This window comes from Mustela lutreola, chromosome 9, assembly GCF_030435805.1.
Source record: "Mustela lutreola isolate mMusLut2 chromosome 9, mMusLut2.pri, whole genome shotgun sequence".
In the NCBI taxonomy this organism is placed as follows: domain Eukaryota; kingdom Metazoa; phylum Chordata; class Mammalia; order Carnivora; family Mustelidae; genus Mustela; species Mustela lutreola.
Window position 1 is genome coordinate 8,587,199 of NC_081298.1, and position 18,404 is coordinate 8,605,602.

Consider the following 18,404-nt stretch of genomic DNA (forward strand, 5'->3'; position numbering starts at 1 on the left):
TAGGAGATGGGGGGCAGGGGGCGGGGGGGACGTGTGCCGAACAGAGGGCCAAAGGGAGCATGAACCAAAAATGTGCTGGGTAGACTGAAGGCAAAATTTAAATCTTCAACACTGACCTTCATTCACTGTGTTTGTGCACATCTGTTTTTTCCTGACTATAATAATAAATCATGTCCCATATAGAAAATGCAGAAGTCGTAGAAAAATATAAAGAAAAATCCCACTTATGATAAATTATATCATAATAATATAATGACAATATTACATAATAACATAATATCATCTTTAATATTATATCTATCTATAGTTATATCTATAAATATACTGTAGCCATAAGTAAATATCATAATATTTATAGGGTCATAATATAAGTTTGTTTAATAATATACCCCTTTTCACCCTAATCAATATATTAGGGGTTTCTATCTTTATAAGCATGGATTTTTTAATGATGGGTGACAAACTTTTGTATAGTTATTTTAAAAAATAATCAATGCCTTATTATTGAACATTGCAGTTGTTTCTGATTTTTCCATATCTTATAAATACTTACCTGGAAATAATTTACATATATCTTAATGTGGATATAACTTCTACTAAGTTCCCAGAAACAGAATTGTTTTGTCATGGGCCATGTTCACCTCAGAGGCATGTAATGAGTTGCCAAAATGTTCTTCGGAGAGTGTGACCAAATTGAACTTTGTCATGTAGTATGTGAAAGTGTCCCTGCTCATTTCTCCTGCACTCCCCAACACTAGATACAGACATAAAAAATACAGTAGTAACCGGATAGCCAAAATAATAACAGTAATCCTAATAGTAATGGTACTTGGTATTTTAAATTGCATTTAAGATATACTAATTTACTCATGTCAACATTTTGTTGCAATCAACTGGGTTAAAATGGAAACAAAAATAAAGAATTAATAATAACAAATGTGCACTCCAATGGCCCGGGTGCAAACAGTGAGTGCTGACTGAACAAGAAAACCAATATTCCAAGGCAGGAGTGGGTAGAGGATGGCTGGTTGATGCTAAAATTATACTGTTTTTCTAACAGACCACACAGCTTAGCCCATAAGAGCTTAGCTATGAGAAAATGTGTCCTAAATGGGGTTGAGACAATTTCTTGAAGAGAAGAGCTTGTTTTCCTTAAGATCTTTATCCCTTTTCCCTACCCTATCTAAATTAGGAAGATGACTCAGTTCTTTTCCCATATGGGAAAGGCATACATTTTCCTCAGAGTCATCTATGAATCAGACTCAAGATGAAATCCACCATCTGGGTTACTGACAACAAGTCTCAGGAACGAAGCCAGGTGACCAGGTAGAAAATAGTCAGAGTAGGACATAAAAGTAACAGTCATTTGCAAATCAAAGAATAGAGACCACCCTGGAAAGTCTTCTTCCTTAATTTGCATGATCATGAACGGGGGAGATTCCCTTCACCCCAAAGCAACATGGCGCCTGGTTCATCTCTGAGGCGTGGGATCAGGCAGGCCAGGGTATTTCAATCTGGCTTCTGTCTCTTACCAGCTCTGTGACTATAGACAAGTCGACTTGCCTTTTTGAGCCTCGCTTTCTTCCTTGTCATTTGTGAAATTGTTATAAATACTCGCTCCTTCACAGTGTTGATGTGGGGATTAAATGAAACAATGATGGAAAGAACTTAGCACAGTCCCCGCATGTAGGAAGCCCTCAGTGAAACGTCAGTCTCCTCATCTGCTCAGCTTCAACATCACCGTCATCCCCAAAGGAACCCCTTCTTTCTAGTTACTCTCTACCTTGCGACATCTTCTTTAGTTTCTGGGAGTTTTGTTCTTGTTTCTTTTTTTCTTTTTTTTTTTTTTAAAGATTTTATTTATTTATTTGACAGAGAGAGATCACAAGTAGACGGAGAGGCAGGCAGAGAGAGAGAGAGGGAAGCAGGCTCCCTGCCGAGCAGAGAGCCCGATGCCGGCCTCGATCCCAGGACCCTGAGATCATGACCTGAGCCGAAGGCAGCAGCTTAACCCACTGAGCCACCCAGGCGCCTGTTCTTGTTTCTTAACACAGCACTATTTTCAAATAAGCTTATTTGATTTTGTGTTTATTCTCTGAATCCCTCACTTGAATGCAGGTCGTCTGAGAGCTAGGATCTCTTCTGTCTCATTAAATACATAGGACAGGGGCTGACACTTAGTAGGCATGCAATAACTATATGTTGAAAAATAAGAAATATATCAATAGGTGTTCATGCACGTACAGATACATACATGCTTCCAAACCACCAGTGTTCCCTTGGCTAATTAATATTTTCTCTCTCTTCTTCCCTCTCCCTCTCATACTCTCCCCCCTCCTTTTTTTTTTTTTTTTTTTCTTTCAGCAAATAATTATTGTTGAGCCAACCTCTTTGCTAAACACTGGGGATACATTCATGAACAAGACAGAACATTCTGGAAAGAGCCTAGGGTTCAGATTTCTCTCTTCATCTCTCTTTTTCACCATTCCTTCCTGATGCATCACTCGGATTTCAGCTTCAACTCCACATACGGCGGGGACTCAGAGAACCTTGTTCAATTTGGGGGGTTCTCATCAAGTAGCTGCCAATGACTACCCCAGACTCCATTGTCTGTGGACTTCTGGCTTTGGCCGTATTTTACTTTTCTATAAAATATGCTATTTTGTTTCAAGATCTGCTGCTGTCCACCAAAAATACAACTCTGTTACTAACCCTGCCAGCTCCTGAATGATGCCTTTGTGGACACTAAAAACAATTTAATGGCATGTCACAATAGCAATTCACTCTGTTAATAGTGCCGCTCAATAATACTATATTGCATAAACCTCCTCCAGTCGTCTGACAAATAATTCACCTTTACTCACCCCACAGTAAGCTCCATTTCACTAACAAATATATTTCTCCCCAAACCTACAAATATTCAGCATCTCTGTCCTGTGACAATAGCTATTTTTTTTTTCGGGATGAGGTCAGTGGTATCATGTTTCCATTACCTCTCGTTGGCTCAGTCTCAATGACAACCTTTTTCCACTCCGGGCATCAAATTAGGGGACAACAGAGTTTCTGATGTCTCGTTCACATACCAGTGAATGAACACTTCGTGACTACACAGGCACGGGAAGGATTGCTCTCTGTGTGGACATCCGTTCTGCCAAACCCAATCTCTGTGTGTGTGTGCCATTAAGACCAAGCTGCAAGGACCGTTCACCTCCGTAAGAACTAGTGTTCATTAGATTTATTATTACTGTCAAATGGCTCCTTTTGTGGCAGGAGGCACAGGGGTTCTTGACCTGGAGGTCTGCAGATCCCAAGTGATCTATAAGTTCAGACACTTTGTGAATGTCAATTTTTTTTTTTTTAAGTTACTTTCACCAATCTTTACCTGGAATGTAGCATTTCTTCAATTAGAAATGCAGGTATCAAGTCACGGGACCCATGACTTTAACACCAGTATGAATCACGGATATCATATCACACTACCGTTGTTACAGAGGCTCTCCTATCCTGGACGTGTATTAGGATTTCAACATGAGAGTAGTTATTAGACCTCCTGATAGATCGGATTATTCAATGTGGGAGCCCAGAAGTATGTGTATAACTACATGAAAAACTGTTTTTTAAAAACATATCTTGATAACTGAATTCCTATGTAATTATTCTTTGTCATTTAAAAATGGTAATTTATTTTGTGCATTTTATGCATTTAAAAACGGTGTTCTGGGAAGGCGCCCATAGGCTTCACCAGGTCACTAAGGGGTCCATGGAGAGCATAACACGGCCAGGAGGTGCTGCATGGGGCACACGGTGGCAAAGAGACTGTGGTTGAAAGCCAGGTGCACTCAGGCTCAAATCTTGATTTTTCAACAACAACAATAATAATAAAGCAAGTACCTCTAAAGTGTCCATGTGCCAGGCACTGTTCTAAACCCTTTGCATGCATTTAATTCATTCAACCTAACCTGTCAGATTTGTGCTTTTAGTACCCTCCACCTTATGAAGAAGGAAGGGTTCTAAGACTCGGAGGTACTAAGTAACAGGCCAAGATCACTCAGCTGGTAAGGCGGAACGTGAGGCTTCAGCCCAGAGCAAATTGCTCCCCAACCCCATTCCCCTCTCCCACATCAGCCATAACAGAAACAAGACTTTTGTAGGCAACATCCAGTTACTCCCCAAAATAACCCTCTAACCTCGCTCTGACCATCCTCCTCTTCGTTTTTTAGATGAGAAAACTGAGATTACCGAGAAGCTGAGCAAGGTGCCCCAAGCAATACAGCGTGGAAGTGACGCCAGACCAATGCCACACCCAGTGCACTGCCTGTTTTGCAAATAAAGTTTTATTGGCACACAGCCACTCCCATTGGTAGAGGTGCCATCTGTGGCCTCTTTTATGTTGCAACAGCAAAGCTAGGAGTTGCTATAGAGGCTGAATAGCCTGCAAAGGCCTAAAATATTTACTGTCTGGCTCTTTACAGACAAAGTTTACTGATCCCGTTCTCAATCATCATGGGCTAAGCCAACTCTCGGCTCTGCCTGTCACCTACTGGCTGGCAATGAGGCCCTGAGAAAGAAAATCACCTAAACTCTCAGCATCACGAGCTGTAAAATGAGTGTGTAGTGGTCTCCATAACTCAGGATGGTTGGGAACATGAAATGCATGCGGAGTTTAGCACAGCTCCTGGCATATGATGAAAGTTCCAGAAATTTGGGTTGCTGTCAGTATCACTATTATTTTCCCTTGAATCTGTTATCAGACCTCATGTCATCTTCTAAGAAGTTTAACAGTCCCTAAAGTCAAGCTGGCAATTTCTGGTCATGTCAACCCACGGGAGAAACCGGCTTTGCTGGACGATGCTGGGCTTGCATTTCGTTATTTGAAAATGTAATCTGCCTCTCCGATTAGGACAACGCTGCCCTCTGAAAAAGCCAATTACTGATCAATGAGCTGGTCCTTCCAGAGACATTAGCCCTGCTCAACCAGCTCTTTCATTATGTATGAAATTCAGCCCCCAGTGGGTTCAAGTGATGGGAACTAAACCCAGGTCACAAATCACCTAAGACATGGGAGCCTGATTGTAAATGTACACGAGGGTTTGAACCCATAGGGTGAAGAACAGCGTCAAGCAAAAAGGTCCCTGGTGGGAGGATGGAGCCAGCCCAGGGAAGAGAGTAAAATTACATAAAATGGATTTTTTTCTTTTTTTTTTAGAAGGAAAGAATGCCAACCCCATTTCTTGCATGCTGCTTCCCAGGGAAACACTGGCTGATGCTAAAAAGGAATTGTCTCCCCAAAGCTCTGTCAACAGAGGCAAAAAGGAAATTAAGATGATTACATATGTTTAGAGGAAATTAAAGTGTTTTGGCTTGAAGTTTGCTTTCTCTATCAGCCATATTCAGCAGGCAATTACTCAACACTCCATTTGGCCTGGAAGACACTGCTTTAATATGGAGAATCCTTTTTATAAGCTCCCTTTAAAAATTAAGGCAGCAGAGGAAGGTGGCTAGGACCTCAGTCTAGAGTCCGACATGCATGGGTTTGAAGCCCAGCCTCTTACTGCCTGACTCATTTCTCCTAGGCTCAGTTTTGTCATTCAGAAAATGGGATCTTGTTTGTGTTATGGGCCAAATACTTGGGCCCCCCGTCTTCCTATGCCCTTTGCCAGCTAACTGTTCTGTGTACCTCTTTCTCACACCTAGCTTGGCACGTGACTCGTATCATCTATGGGGATGTTTGCAAATGGAATGCAAAACAAAACTGAAAAATGTTTACATGATCTGGCTTGCTCACTTTTTCCCTCTGCAGTTGCTACAAGAAGAAAATGCATAGGCTACCTTACTAGATCATGAAAGATGCCTGGGATGGGGCCAGGTTGTCCCGGCCATCAGAGCTGAGGCTGTTCTTTATCAGCCCACAGCTAGCCAGTTCCCAACCATGTGAGTGAGCCCAGCCAAGATGAACAGAGCCCCTAAAGCTAACCTGGAAGCTGACCACAGATTTATGGACAAGGCCAACCGAGATCAGCCCAGCCCGGCCCAGATCCGCCAGAACCCTCGGACTGGTGAGCGAAATCAATGCTTATTGTGTTATGTCACCCAGGCTCAGGGGTATTTGTTATGCAGCACGGTCCTGTCGACAGATAATGGATACAGATCATATTTACCTCACAGGCTTGTCTTGAAGAATAAATAAGATGATACCTAGTCAGTTCAGAAGACAGAGTTGGTATCTGACAAGGAGAGGTAGTTCGAGATCCTGGAATTGTTACTGACCTGGGATACTTGCAAGAGATATTAACCTCGGTTTCGTCTCTAACCCTTGTATGTAGTCATCAGTTGTATTCTCTGCCTTGGGGAAGGCATGTGGCTGAGGAGCAAGCAGAAATACTTTCTACCTCTCCTTGGCTTTTATCTCCAAAAGCCTAAAAACCCCTTGAGAGACTCAGAGGATTTGTAACAAAAGGTTAAGAAAAATAATTTGCCCAGAGTTGAGAGTTGAGGGAGGGTCTTCCTCTGCCCTCCCTTCCCCACACCCCATCCCAGATAAACAAGGGGTTCTACTTCACTGGGAGGAGGAGAAAAGAGGAAGGAGGGAAGAGTGCTCAGCTGATGGAAGCCAACAGCTCAAGGACTAAATGACTCTGTTGTGTCTAGGCAGCCAGAGCCCAGAGACATAGAGGAAAGGGATCCCATACCAGGTCAGACTTAAAAAGTTGTGTCTGCTTTGCTGAAAACAGGAATGAACTTGAAATGCAGAAAATAAAACTGATATCCCCTTCCATGTCTTCAGTTTGTTGCCCTGAGACTCACACTCTCTAGGTGACAATGATGAAATGATTTTTGTTGACAGGGGACATAACTACGTTCAAGGTCCAAGTACCACCTCTATTGGTAAGAAAAGCAGAGTTTTTACAGTTAACGTAGATGACATTTTACATAATATCTATCAATAGATGATCTTAGATGACATTTTACATAATATCTATCAACAGATGATCTTGTCTCCAACGGATCATGTCCTAGGAGAGAGAGTAGAGAGGTGGAGATTTGGGACAGACTCCATGACCTTTACATGATGACCCTGGCTGCCCCAGACCCATGGGGAAGACCATTCCACAGAAAGAAGTCCCACCCTGGCAGTCTTCAGGCTGTATCTGGCGAAGAAATGTATTTTCTTTGGCTTGCTCAGTGTTTATACACTTAAAATATGCTATCAAGCTTTAAAAATCAAGAAATATCTTTCTAAACACACACAGAGAGGGAAAGAGAAATCCAGATTTCTGGCTTCTTTTGAAAAGAAGTAAAGGAAAACATTACATCGCTCATGGAGCATGAAACTGGAGCTGGGAGTAGTGGCTTCCCTTAGAGCCAGAGTGTGCTCTTCAGTCTGCCACAGTCCCCACCCCTCCCTATAGCCTTGCCCATTAAAGGTGCTGGGCCAAGAGTCTGTTCTCTCATCCTTTAGAGTGGATGAAAATTTCTCTGTACCCATGATGTTTTTAAAAGTGGAAAAAGAAAAGCTAGACAGAGGAGGCTATGTATTTCTTGCCCACTGCCTCATTTAATTTTCCCAACCAGGTTTTGGGCATTTGATGAGCACCTCTATATTTAATCCTTAAAATGACTCGGTGACAGCATGGATGTGATTTCAAAAGGGAGATAACTTGAGCTAGGATCTATTGTTTTCACAAACACTTTTACTGGTGCACACACATATACACATCTAGGGATTAACATGAGGACTACTGGGAAACAATACTGCTTTTCTTTATGGGAAGTATTTTTAATTTTTCCCGAAATAGAAATATTTGTTTTCCAAGGAGTCCTACATATCTGCTGAGGAAAAAAAGGTCTATCGCTGGAACTTTAGTAAGATTCTGGAAAGCCCGCAAAAATGTTATGGCAAATGATTGGGGGTGGGGGGGAGCCATTTGTAAAGAAGTACTATTTGTATCGAATATCATGAGAAAATAAGTGCATCATGACAATTTTGTACATCTTCTATGATTTGATTGTCAGTAATGAAGCCCACAGGAGAGTGATAAATGTGCAGAGGAAAAGTATCTATTTCACTTATATGGCAAATTATGCAGCTCAGAGCTTGATAGCACTTGGCAAAATACAAATGTATTTGAATGGAATTCAAATTGTTGCTCTCTGCCTAAGACACAGGTAATATCACCAGGGGTCCTGTCTTTGGATTTTTATAAGAGGTAAGAGTTTAAGTAATAGTAGCAGTATTACAAAATTACCTTTAAACACTGAAAACATTTTTACTTTGTTACAGGGTGTAATTTCCACTTTTCCCCTCTAATGGCTCATATACAGAAAATGATACACTAATGCAATTTTTCAAATTTAGTTACCTTTTTTTTTGTGTTCTAAAATTATACGTTCTCATCATTTGCCCTGTTTGTCAGTCTCCAGGATCCATTTATTTCCCTGTTCTTATGGTTCCATAATTTATCTTCTTGTCACAGAACTTTCATAAACTTTTTTTTAAAGATACAAAATACTTGCAATAAACTCTGACAAAAATGCTTCCAGTTCAACTTTTGAAATCTTTCAATTATGTTTTGAACGATTATCATACTTTCTAGTGTTGCTCTGCTGTGAAATCTCTCGTGGAGTGACATCTTACTAGGGTAGGGAAAAATTACTTGAAAAGAGACTCACTTCAAACCATTTATATTTCTTTGCCTCTTCACTTTTGAATCTATAGATTTATATTCATAATCATGCCACACAGAGAAGAGAAAAAAGGACTGATAAAATGAGAATTGTATCTGCGGTAGATGGAAAACACTATTCAGTCAAACTACAATTATCTAAAAGGGGTGCGGGATGGAAAGAAATTGTGTTTCTGTGAGCCTTTGGATACCAGAGGGAGGTGGAAAGAGAAGTCCATCATCAAAGGGGCTCCTTCAAATGAAGCCAAACCAAGCCAAGCCAAGTCAAACCAAGCTAAACCAAACCAAACCAAACCAAACCAAACCAAACCAAACATAGTGGCCTCAAGTGATCAGAAGTGCTCAGTATTAAATTTGGAGCAATATGCCATATCTTCATTATGTGGAGATGCTCTGTGAACACCCATGTTAACTGGTTTGTGGATTAGTTTGGGATTGTTCAGCAAGCTAATCTGTGATGCTGAAGGTATGAAAGAAGCCCTTGGCCTGTGCCATTCAATGGAAATATAAAGAGAGCCACATATGTAATCTAAAAATTTTCTAGAAGTCACTTTAAACAAGTAAATAGTAAGGAATACCATTAATTTGATAATATATTTTATTTAACTCAATAGAGCCCAGATGTTGTCCTTTTAGCAGCTAATCATTGTAACAAATCATTGAAGAGATTCTTCTACATTTTTTTTCCCATACTTAGTCTTTGAAATTCCAGGTATATTTTATATTTCCAGAGTATCTCACTTGGGATTAGCGGCATTTCAAGTGCTGGATAACAGTATGTGGCTCATGGCTACTGTGATGGGCAAAACTGTTCTCGACTGTCTGCCCTAGATTCAGGAGTCCTAATAAGAAGTCCTATAGAACTTGACCTCTCTTACCACAGAACTTATCTTCATTCTTGCCATGGTTTGATTGGTGGTGTCTCTCTCATTTGCTTAAGTTTGGTGGTACCTGGCTAGAAACAGATCCATTTTGTTCACTGTTGTAACACTAATTTCGGAAACAGTAGGTGCTGAAGAAAATTCATTGAATAAAGGAGTTAATTCAATGAATGGATGGATGCTTATTTTGTGAAAAGAGAGACCTTTTTGAAGGAGAATCTGCTGCAGGAGACTCTACGAGTTCCCCACCAAGATCCCCTACTGGTGCAGCCAACCACTGCTATGGTGAGTGGTGGCAGCTGGCCACCCACAACTGCCCCCCGTGCAGAATTGTCCTCAAAAGCTGGCAGGTGCCAACTTACCTGAAAAGTTACGACACCTCCCTGTCACCCACAGCCAATGTCTGACTGACACTGGGATACAAAATCCATCCTCCTTGTCTCTAAAGAGGAGAAACCCACTGGGCGTTAATTTCCAGAGCCCTCCATCTGTGCTTCAGACCAAAGTTAGACTTTACCAGGGACCACATCCTTCCTCAGCATTGTCTTGCTTCCCTCACACCCTTACAGGTTTTACTGCAATCACTCAGTAAATCACCCATGCCCAAATCCTTGCCTCAGGCTCTGCTTCTAGTGAACCTGACACAAGGCACTGTAATTCTGTTTTGTCATGTTTTAACTCTTCTTCCTCCCTTCCTCCCATCCTTCCTCTTTAAAATTTAAATCCATTTGTTTCTTACAAAATCTTTCCCCAATATCTTTCCTTACTAACCCTCAAACTATCAATATGTTGCTTTATAAGAACCATTTATCAGTGTAGCCGAAGCCTTCAAAGGCATTTGGGTTTTTTATCTGGATATTTATTTTACTCCACAAAGGCACTGTAAATTCTCTGAGTGTGCCGATCAAATCGTTGTGGTCAACAGCAAAACCCACAACGACACAATTTTACAATTCTCCTGAGTGATAAAAGGGGAGTGATAATTCTGTCATTCCTCCATGTGGCCTTGCTGTAACGTTGAGTGTGACATGACTTCATGAAAATACATATTTCTCATCCTATCTGGCTGCCATTTCAGCTATTCAGGAATAGAGAGACAGGTGGATTGCGGGAAATCTTGGAAAGAGATTAAGCAGGAGAACTACATTGAATTTGTTTACTGCTTGGCCAAAACATGAGAACAAAGAACAACTTAGAATCCAAGTGATACCCTGAATGTATTTGCCTTTTGTCAGGGTTATGGATTTTTAAAATGGGCATACCTGTTTGTACTCCCAAATGACCTTTCAATGCCATTAACTAGGTTCCATGACCTTCACAACGGCTGCTCCTCCTTCTGGGAACCCTGCTCTCCCTAAGGGTCATCACTCAATCTAAAGCTGTTTCCTTCTCCTTGCACTATTCTCAAACGCATGACCATGTGTTATATGCTCAGCAGCCCTTAGCATGAGCCGATTACCTTATATAGTTACCTACTGTCTCTGCCACTAGCAAGAAAGCTCCCTGAGGATGGGCACTTTTGCCAATCTTTTTCACTTCCCAATCCCCAGTGCCTAGAACAGGGTCTGGCACATTGTGGTTGCTTGGTAAGTATTTGCTGAGTGGACAAATGACCCAGGTTACTTTGTGTAAATCTAAGTCTTTCTTGATAGGGAAGAGATAGATGTCTCATGTTGCCTCTTACAGGCATGGAGGACATTGGCTACAAATCTCACTCGGCAGTGAGGATGGTGTTAACACCTTAACTAGGTTTTAAGGACGGTCCCCTCAAAATTCATATGTGGAGATGCTCAACGGGCTAGCTTTATGGGGTAGGGTCTTTGGGAGGTTATTAGGTTGCAAGGGTAGAGCCCCCCGATGGGATTATTGCCCATTTAGGAGGACACATAGGAGAGCTTTCTCCTTTCTTCCCACCTCTGCCTCTGTCTGTCTCTACCATGTGAAGAAACCAAAAAGAGAACTCTCACTAGAACCCAACCACATGTTGGGATTCCAGACTCCAGAAATTTCAGTGATTCAAGCCCCCCCCACTCCGTGGTATTCTTTTTATAGTAGTCCACAAACCTCAGCAAATATACACATCTGCATCTGCATCCTCATTGGTGATCTTGGGAAAGATCTGCTAAAACCTCAATCTCAGGATGTGACCAGTGGCCTTGACTGTGGTGTTGGAAGCTCTCCAGATAAGAGACTGGTCTAAAGTCACAGCCCAACTTCCCTGACTTTATAGCCTCAACCAGAGACACTGGCTTTTCATTCTTTGCTGGGAACAGGAAGCTGAGATGAACAACACTTCTGCCCTCTAGACTGGAGAACACACAGAAGCTTGGCTTTCTTGGAAAAGATCTGGTTTTCTTCTCATGGGGCAGTCTTGCATGGATTCTTTTGCCTTTTTCTTGCTGGGCTTTGGAGTAACAAAACTACCAGTTAAAGCATCTACAAAAGACACAGATGCTTCCTGGAAGGTTGATGATTCATTCAACAAACATGGCACGGCCAATCTTAGCCAGAAACTGTACTTGCACAGAAATGGTGATGGTGAGGAAACAGCAAAGAAACAAATGGGCATGGCTTCCAGGCTCTCTTCTAGCAGAGGACACTGTCTTCAGTTATATAATCACGTGAAAAAAGAAGATCGCCACTGCTATTAATGCTACAAAGGGGTTTACGGGCAGGGGAGCCTATTGTGAGGGGCCGGGTCTGTTCTGGAGGTCAGGGGATATTCCCTGAGACACGAGACTGGAGCTATGGTCTTATGTAGGAGTAAAAGTCAACAGCGGGGAATAAGGGGCTGGTCTCCCAAGTGCTGGAGAGAGGCATGCAGGATCTCCAGTACTGCATCTGCCAGGGACACTACTCATAGCATGTTTGACGTGGTCAGTTGCTTCTAAAATTGGGTAATGAGGCCCTTGTGGCCAGTTGGACAAACAGCATGAGCACCAGCCACAGCGCAGGGGCACGGGTTGGGGGCCGGTGGACTGTGGGAGTTGAGAGATGATGAATGAGCCTGAGGTCGGGGAGTGAGGAAGAGCCTGGGGTACTCCAAAGAGGTGGGTTGTGGGAAGACGCTGGTATTTCTATTTTAAAGACACTTACATTGAAGACAGGAACCCCCAGGTTATACCAAGCAAGGTATTATCTGGCAAGAATGGTTTGCCAAGCAGTAAACCCAAGGTGAGCACACGGCCGGATCCTAGGGCAGCTCCCATCCTTCCCTACACATCCATTTCTCTTTTGTCATTTTGGAAAAAACAACAGCAACAACAAAACCTCTGAAAATAATAACATGATAGGATGTAATGTCATTTCTACATAGCAACCATTCCTTGATGCATCCAGATACATTTGATTCGGATGAGAGTCATTAAGGAGAGCAATCATTATCTCCATCTTATGGGTGGGAACACTGAGGTCCAGACCGGCTGCGTAGCTATCTGGTCCCATGATGCCGACCCCACAGCCGCTCCAGCTCCTGTGGCAGTCACAGCAGCAATGTGCCGGGTAGCCCCTGGCTGGACCGAGCCCAGGCACTCCCACAGACATCCATCATTCCTTCCTTGTTCTCTCATTCCCTGTGATCCTAAAATTCTTTGTCTTGGTCGCAAAGGTCCTGCATGAGGCGGCCCCTGTCTCCCACCTGTCTCATCTGCTGTTACTGTCCCCTCACTCATGCCCCTGCCGCCCCGTCTCCCTCCCCCCTCAGCCCTCCCAGCAGCCTTTGCTGTTGCAACTCTCTTGCCTGGAACACGCTGCCCTCCCTCTCACGTGACTCATTCCCTCGCTCATTGGGCTCTGATGACCTCATGGAAACCCTTGTATAACCCCCCCCCCCAACTCCCCTCCCTTTGTTTTCTATTTCTTTGCCTTGCATTACTTTTTTCTGCCATGGCACCAACTAAAATTAAGGCATATATTTATGGCCTCCCCCTCTTCTAGAAGGTAAGATCCATTAAGTGCAAAGACCTTGTATCCCCACCTGTAGCCCAATGGTTGACAAAGAGCAGAGCTCCCGAATGTACTTGTCGCACGAGTAAGTCGGTGTAAGCCAGTGAATGAATAACGAAGGCTAACATGGGTGGGGGGAGGGGGGAAGAAATGCATAAGAATTGGTGCCCGCAAGGATGCTTCATCCTTGTGGGCCAAACCACTGAGCACGAATGCTTCTCGCAGGCAAGGAAGACAGCTACATGTCTGGAACCCAACCCAGGCCTCTTCCTGCCTCTCAGATCCAGACTCAGAAATTGCTGGGCCCAATTGGAAAACCTCGGTAACTCTTACTGAGTGAACGTGAGCGCTGATCGTGCTCCTGAATTCGCTGCAGGCAAATAAACACATACCCCAGGCACAAAATAATTGAAGCAGAAGGCCCGAATAATCACATCTCCTCCCTACTACCTCCACGCCGGGGGACTTGGGGTGAGAACAGTTTTTTGTCCAGCCCAGAGACGGCCTGTCCCGGGGCACAGGCATCTGGGGATGACGCCCCACGGAACAGTGAAAAGAATTTACAGAGTCAGCACGCCAGGAGGCGTTCCCCGAGATGTCCATTTTGCACCCAAAGTCTCCCAACACGCTGACGCTGGTGGCTGACCAATCCAACTTGACCAGGTGGCAGTGGAAGTGGCAGGTGGTATTTATGGAGTGCCTACTGTGTACTCTAGAGGTTGCCTTGATCACCTCGTTTTATCTTCATGACACACCCGTGAGTTGTCTATTTCCACTTAACAGATGAAGGCCTGGAGTTCAGAGGTCCCATGACACAGCCCAGCTAATAATGCTCGAGGCCAAGTGCACGCACAGGTGCGTCTGGCTCAAAGCTGGGCTTCCCAGGGCTCGTCTCAGAGTGTCTCTTCACAGGATGCTTTGTGTAGCCACAGACCACAGACAGGTACATCGGAATAATCCTAGATGTAAATTTACAAGAGATGAGGAAAGTAAGCATCCCGGTTCAGAGGAGGCCAAGCATTCATCATCCACTCAAGGAATGTTATGAGCCTCTTGCTGTCTCCGAGGCATTGTGTCAGGTGTTGGAGAGCCAGTGTTGACTGAGGAGGACCAGTTACTCCGTCCTCTCCTGGACCTGTCATGGAATGCAGACCTACCGGGGAGACAGCCTCACATGCGCACTAACACTTATCAATTTGTGGTAAGTGGGACTTCAGGATATTGAAAACATTTAGGAGAGGGGATTAACTTACTCGTAAGGACTCACTGCCAGATCTGGTCTTCGTTCCTGAACACAGCCAACGCCAACATGGGATGCATTTTTCTGGGCATTAGAGGGTACTTTCTGGGCACAGAGGAATGTTTTCTTTGCCTCTTAAGTATTCTAAACCTTTCTTTAGGACTTCTAAATAGTTATATTTACCAAAGAGACTTCTATTATCTGAGGATAGCAAATATATGCACAGCCCAGTCGGATACATGCCAGCAAGCAGAAGAGACAGGCAACAATCAGGTAAATTTGAGAGACATGAGTGGCTTATAAATAAACATTTGATATACCAAACAGAGATAAACTAACAATAAGTAAGTGGATTTAATATGGTTCGATACGCAAAGCTATTTCCGGGAGATAAACAGCAGTGGGAAAAAGGAGAGCCAAGTATACAGGGGAGCAAATAAATTCCGGAAAGAAAGAAAAGGAAGAAAAGGAAGGAGATTCTCCTCCAGGAATCGCTGATAATGTCAACAGCATTCACTCTTAGCACGGTCTCGGTATAGGTTGAGTCTGCTAATCTGTTGTAAGCTATATTCTCTGCAGACAGATAGAATACCGGAGAGAACATTAAGACCACCTATTTCTATTTCCCTGACACCTGACTTCTGCAGGCTGCCTCACCGGCGAGGGGAGAAGCTGAGGGCTTATCGAATATGCAATCTTCCAGCAAAGATTCTCAGACGTTGCATAAATCACAAACTTGCAGACTATGGGCCCTGCAAAGTTGCCTCACACATCCCACTCCCTGGCCTTACCCCGTTCCCGGGCCCCAATCGTGGGGTTACGAAGATCCTCACATCTTGGAAGAAGATTTAAAAAAAAAAAGAGAGAGAAGGTTATTGTCAAGCCCGTTCAGGTAACCTCGGTAGGTGGGGATTTGTGTTACACCCCAAACGAATTTCCTGTTAGGATGACTTCTAATCTGAATGTCATTTCAAGGGCAACTGGAAGGAAGAACAGGCAAATGATGGAGTAGAAGGCATTATGGTGGGTGTGGGGCAGCATATCTACACAGGACCGCCCTCTCCAAAGGGGCTCTGTGGTCACTGTCTTGAAGACATTTTTAATAATATCCTTGAATTCGGGTTTTGTAAGGGGAAGTCTAATGGGGAAGGGGGCAACCGCCGGGGACCCAGAGCCTCAGCTCAGAAGTGGTTCTACCCCTTCCCAGCTCCCTGGGAAGGCATCTCAGCCGCTCACAGCCTGCCCTCTGGTGACCAGATCTCATCTGACTTCCTCCTCCCTGCCTTGGTCCTGTTACCGCGGCCAGTCAGTCTCCAGGGGGGGCTGGGTCGTGTTGGGGAGGTGGGGGAAGGCTGACCTTCTGCCACTGCTCTCAGATCCCTGTGGGAGCCTGGGTACGGGTCAGGGGAGGGTCAAGGTCAGATTCATGCCATGTGATACCATTCCTCTCCAAGTCGGCAGCGCCAAGCTGTGATGGGGGGGGGGCGGCCCCTGATCCAGGTAACAAGTCCATCAGGTGCAGAGGTTACCATCTTTTGAGGTTCATCTCTCCACCACGACTTGAGTGGTGGGCCTGAGTGTGGAGGTGATGGACTTCCCTGCCTCCGGCCCGGGACCTGCATTTTCATCTTGCCCTGGGCTCTTGCCTATCCAGTTGTAAGCCTTGATGTAAGGAAATGAAAGGTAAGTATGTACAGCTGTGGGTTTCACCTTCTGTTCCTTAAAACCATCTCTGGGGATCTCACAGGGACCATGCACGAATGCTCCAGCTGGCATCCCTGCTGACACGCGCTGCGAGTGTACGTTGCTGCCCCTCAAAGTTAGATGCACACGCCCCCGCCCCCCCCCACTTGCCTTCACATGCCGGGAGAAGCTTCAATGGCTGGTGCATATTTTCTTTGTCATGTCAGTCGCCATGTTTCAAAGGATGGCGGCTTTGTCAGCGTGGTGCCCGAATGACCGAGAAGGACAGGGATCAGAGCCCCTGGCATGAGTGTGAAGCAAGCCTTTGTGATGTTAAGCCACAGAGATTTGGGAGTCTGTGTGATAGCAAAAGCTAGGCTCTACTGATCGATACAATCTCCAGGTTGAACGGTTCTTCCCAGCACGCTTTCTGGAAAATTGCAGCTGCTCAGTGTCTACTTACTGAATGACTGAACGACCTTCTCCTAACCAAGGCTAGGAGTCTCAGGGAGACAGATTGCGTAGATACATTCTCCCTTGCTCAGTGGCTCCTGCTAGAAAAGTCCCTTCTATGTCAATCTATCATCTCGATCTCCTAACTTCTCTGCTTCATCTCCGACTTCTCTCTTGACTCTTTCCTTCTTAGGGGTTCTCTTTTTCCTCCCGCTCCTCTCTTTTAATTTCTCTTTTTTCTCGGCCTCCAAGAGAGCTTTTGGAAAACCGCACAAATGTGGGCAGCTCCTAAAGCCGCAGCTCCCATCCACCTTCCCCGCTCCGCGCCGTGTCTTCCCTCCCACCGCACCGAGTCTATTTAGCTGTCTGCTGGCCTCTGACTCAGTAGGCCCAAAATGGGACTCCGCGTCATCTTCAGAACCGTCAACATCCCCCCCAGTCTCTGCCTCCACGTATGTATCCGTGGCACCAGCAGCCCTCCAGCTCTTTCTGTAGCTTTATTTTAGGTTTTGCATCTGCTTTTTAAAATTTTTATTTTAGTTTCATCTGTCCCCAAACTTTCCTCGGCAGCGTCGTCTGGATTCGCTGTGGCCTGGATTTCCATACCTTGGCCCCAGGATTCCAGTACTCGCTATCTCATGCCCCATGGTCCCAACAGATCTCGACCTGCCTTCCTTGCCTACAACATCAGTTTTTTTATACTTTTTTTTCCCCACTGTGTAACTCGATCCTTCTTATAGAATGATGATTCCCAACTAGCATGCCACCAAGTATTAATGAATGCCTAAAGTGGTTTTCTTTTTCTTTTCTTTTTTGGCTGTCCTTGTTACATGAAGTCACAACTTATCTGGGGATCCTACGATAGGAGTGGTAGCCTGAACTGCCTGGAGGGGCCTAGAAGTTAGCAGAGTGGAGGTGCTTGTGAGTCACAATGAACTTGGGGGCGCCCTGATGATGGGAGCCACGCTCTGAGCTCCAGCCGGCTGCAGTCACGTGGAAACATAGGTCTGGCGTGGTGCAACGCTCCAATTTCCCAAAAGAAGCCGCAAAGAGGGATGGTAGGTGAAAATACCAAAATGTGAAAACTATGTTTTGTTTTTTTTGTTTTTGTTTTTAACTATAGTGAGGCTACAGCAGAATGCTTCTGGAGGCCACGTCAGGTGAGATCGCTGGATGCGGTGAGATAAGATGAAATGGGAACCCAAGGCAGAGAGAGCCCTAGGGAGCCATGGAGTCTGTGAGGTCACGTGAGGAAGAGAGAGGGGGACACATAATCACAGAGGACACTGAACATCACAAGGTAGATGGGGAACAAATTTCTCTGGCCCCAAGTTTCTGCTTCTATCATCATTAGGAAGGCGCAACAGGAGCCACATCAACAACCAGAGAGCAAGTCATTTAAAAGGGGAGACACCAAAACTATCATTACAAATCTGAAAATAACGGAAAGGAAGAACCGAGATGTTAGGTAGAACACTGCAGAGCATTTGGGTGGGGTGCTTGTGGAGTGGGGGGCAG

The 18,404-nt window shown here is 44.4% G+C and overlaps 1 protein-coding gene and 1 long non-coding RNA gene across 5 annotated transcripts in view; both read right to left on the reverse strand.

Moving 5' to 3' along the window:
- Window positions 1–18,404, reverse strand: part of TSHZ2 (teashirt zinc finger homeobox 2) — a 432,094-nt gene that overhangs the window by 289,734 nt on the left and 123,956 nt on the right. The window lies entirely within an intron of this gene.
- Window positions 13,434–16,539, reverse strand: LOC131807337 (uncharacterized). Its single transcript, XR_009344404.1, has 4 exons — window positions 16,496–16,539; window positions 16,191–16,412; window positions 15,542–15,585; window positions 13,434–15,323 (listed from the first exon to the last, which is right to left on the reverse strand). It is a non-coding gene; the product is annotated as an uncharacterized LOC131807337 (long non-coding RNA).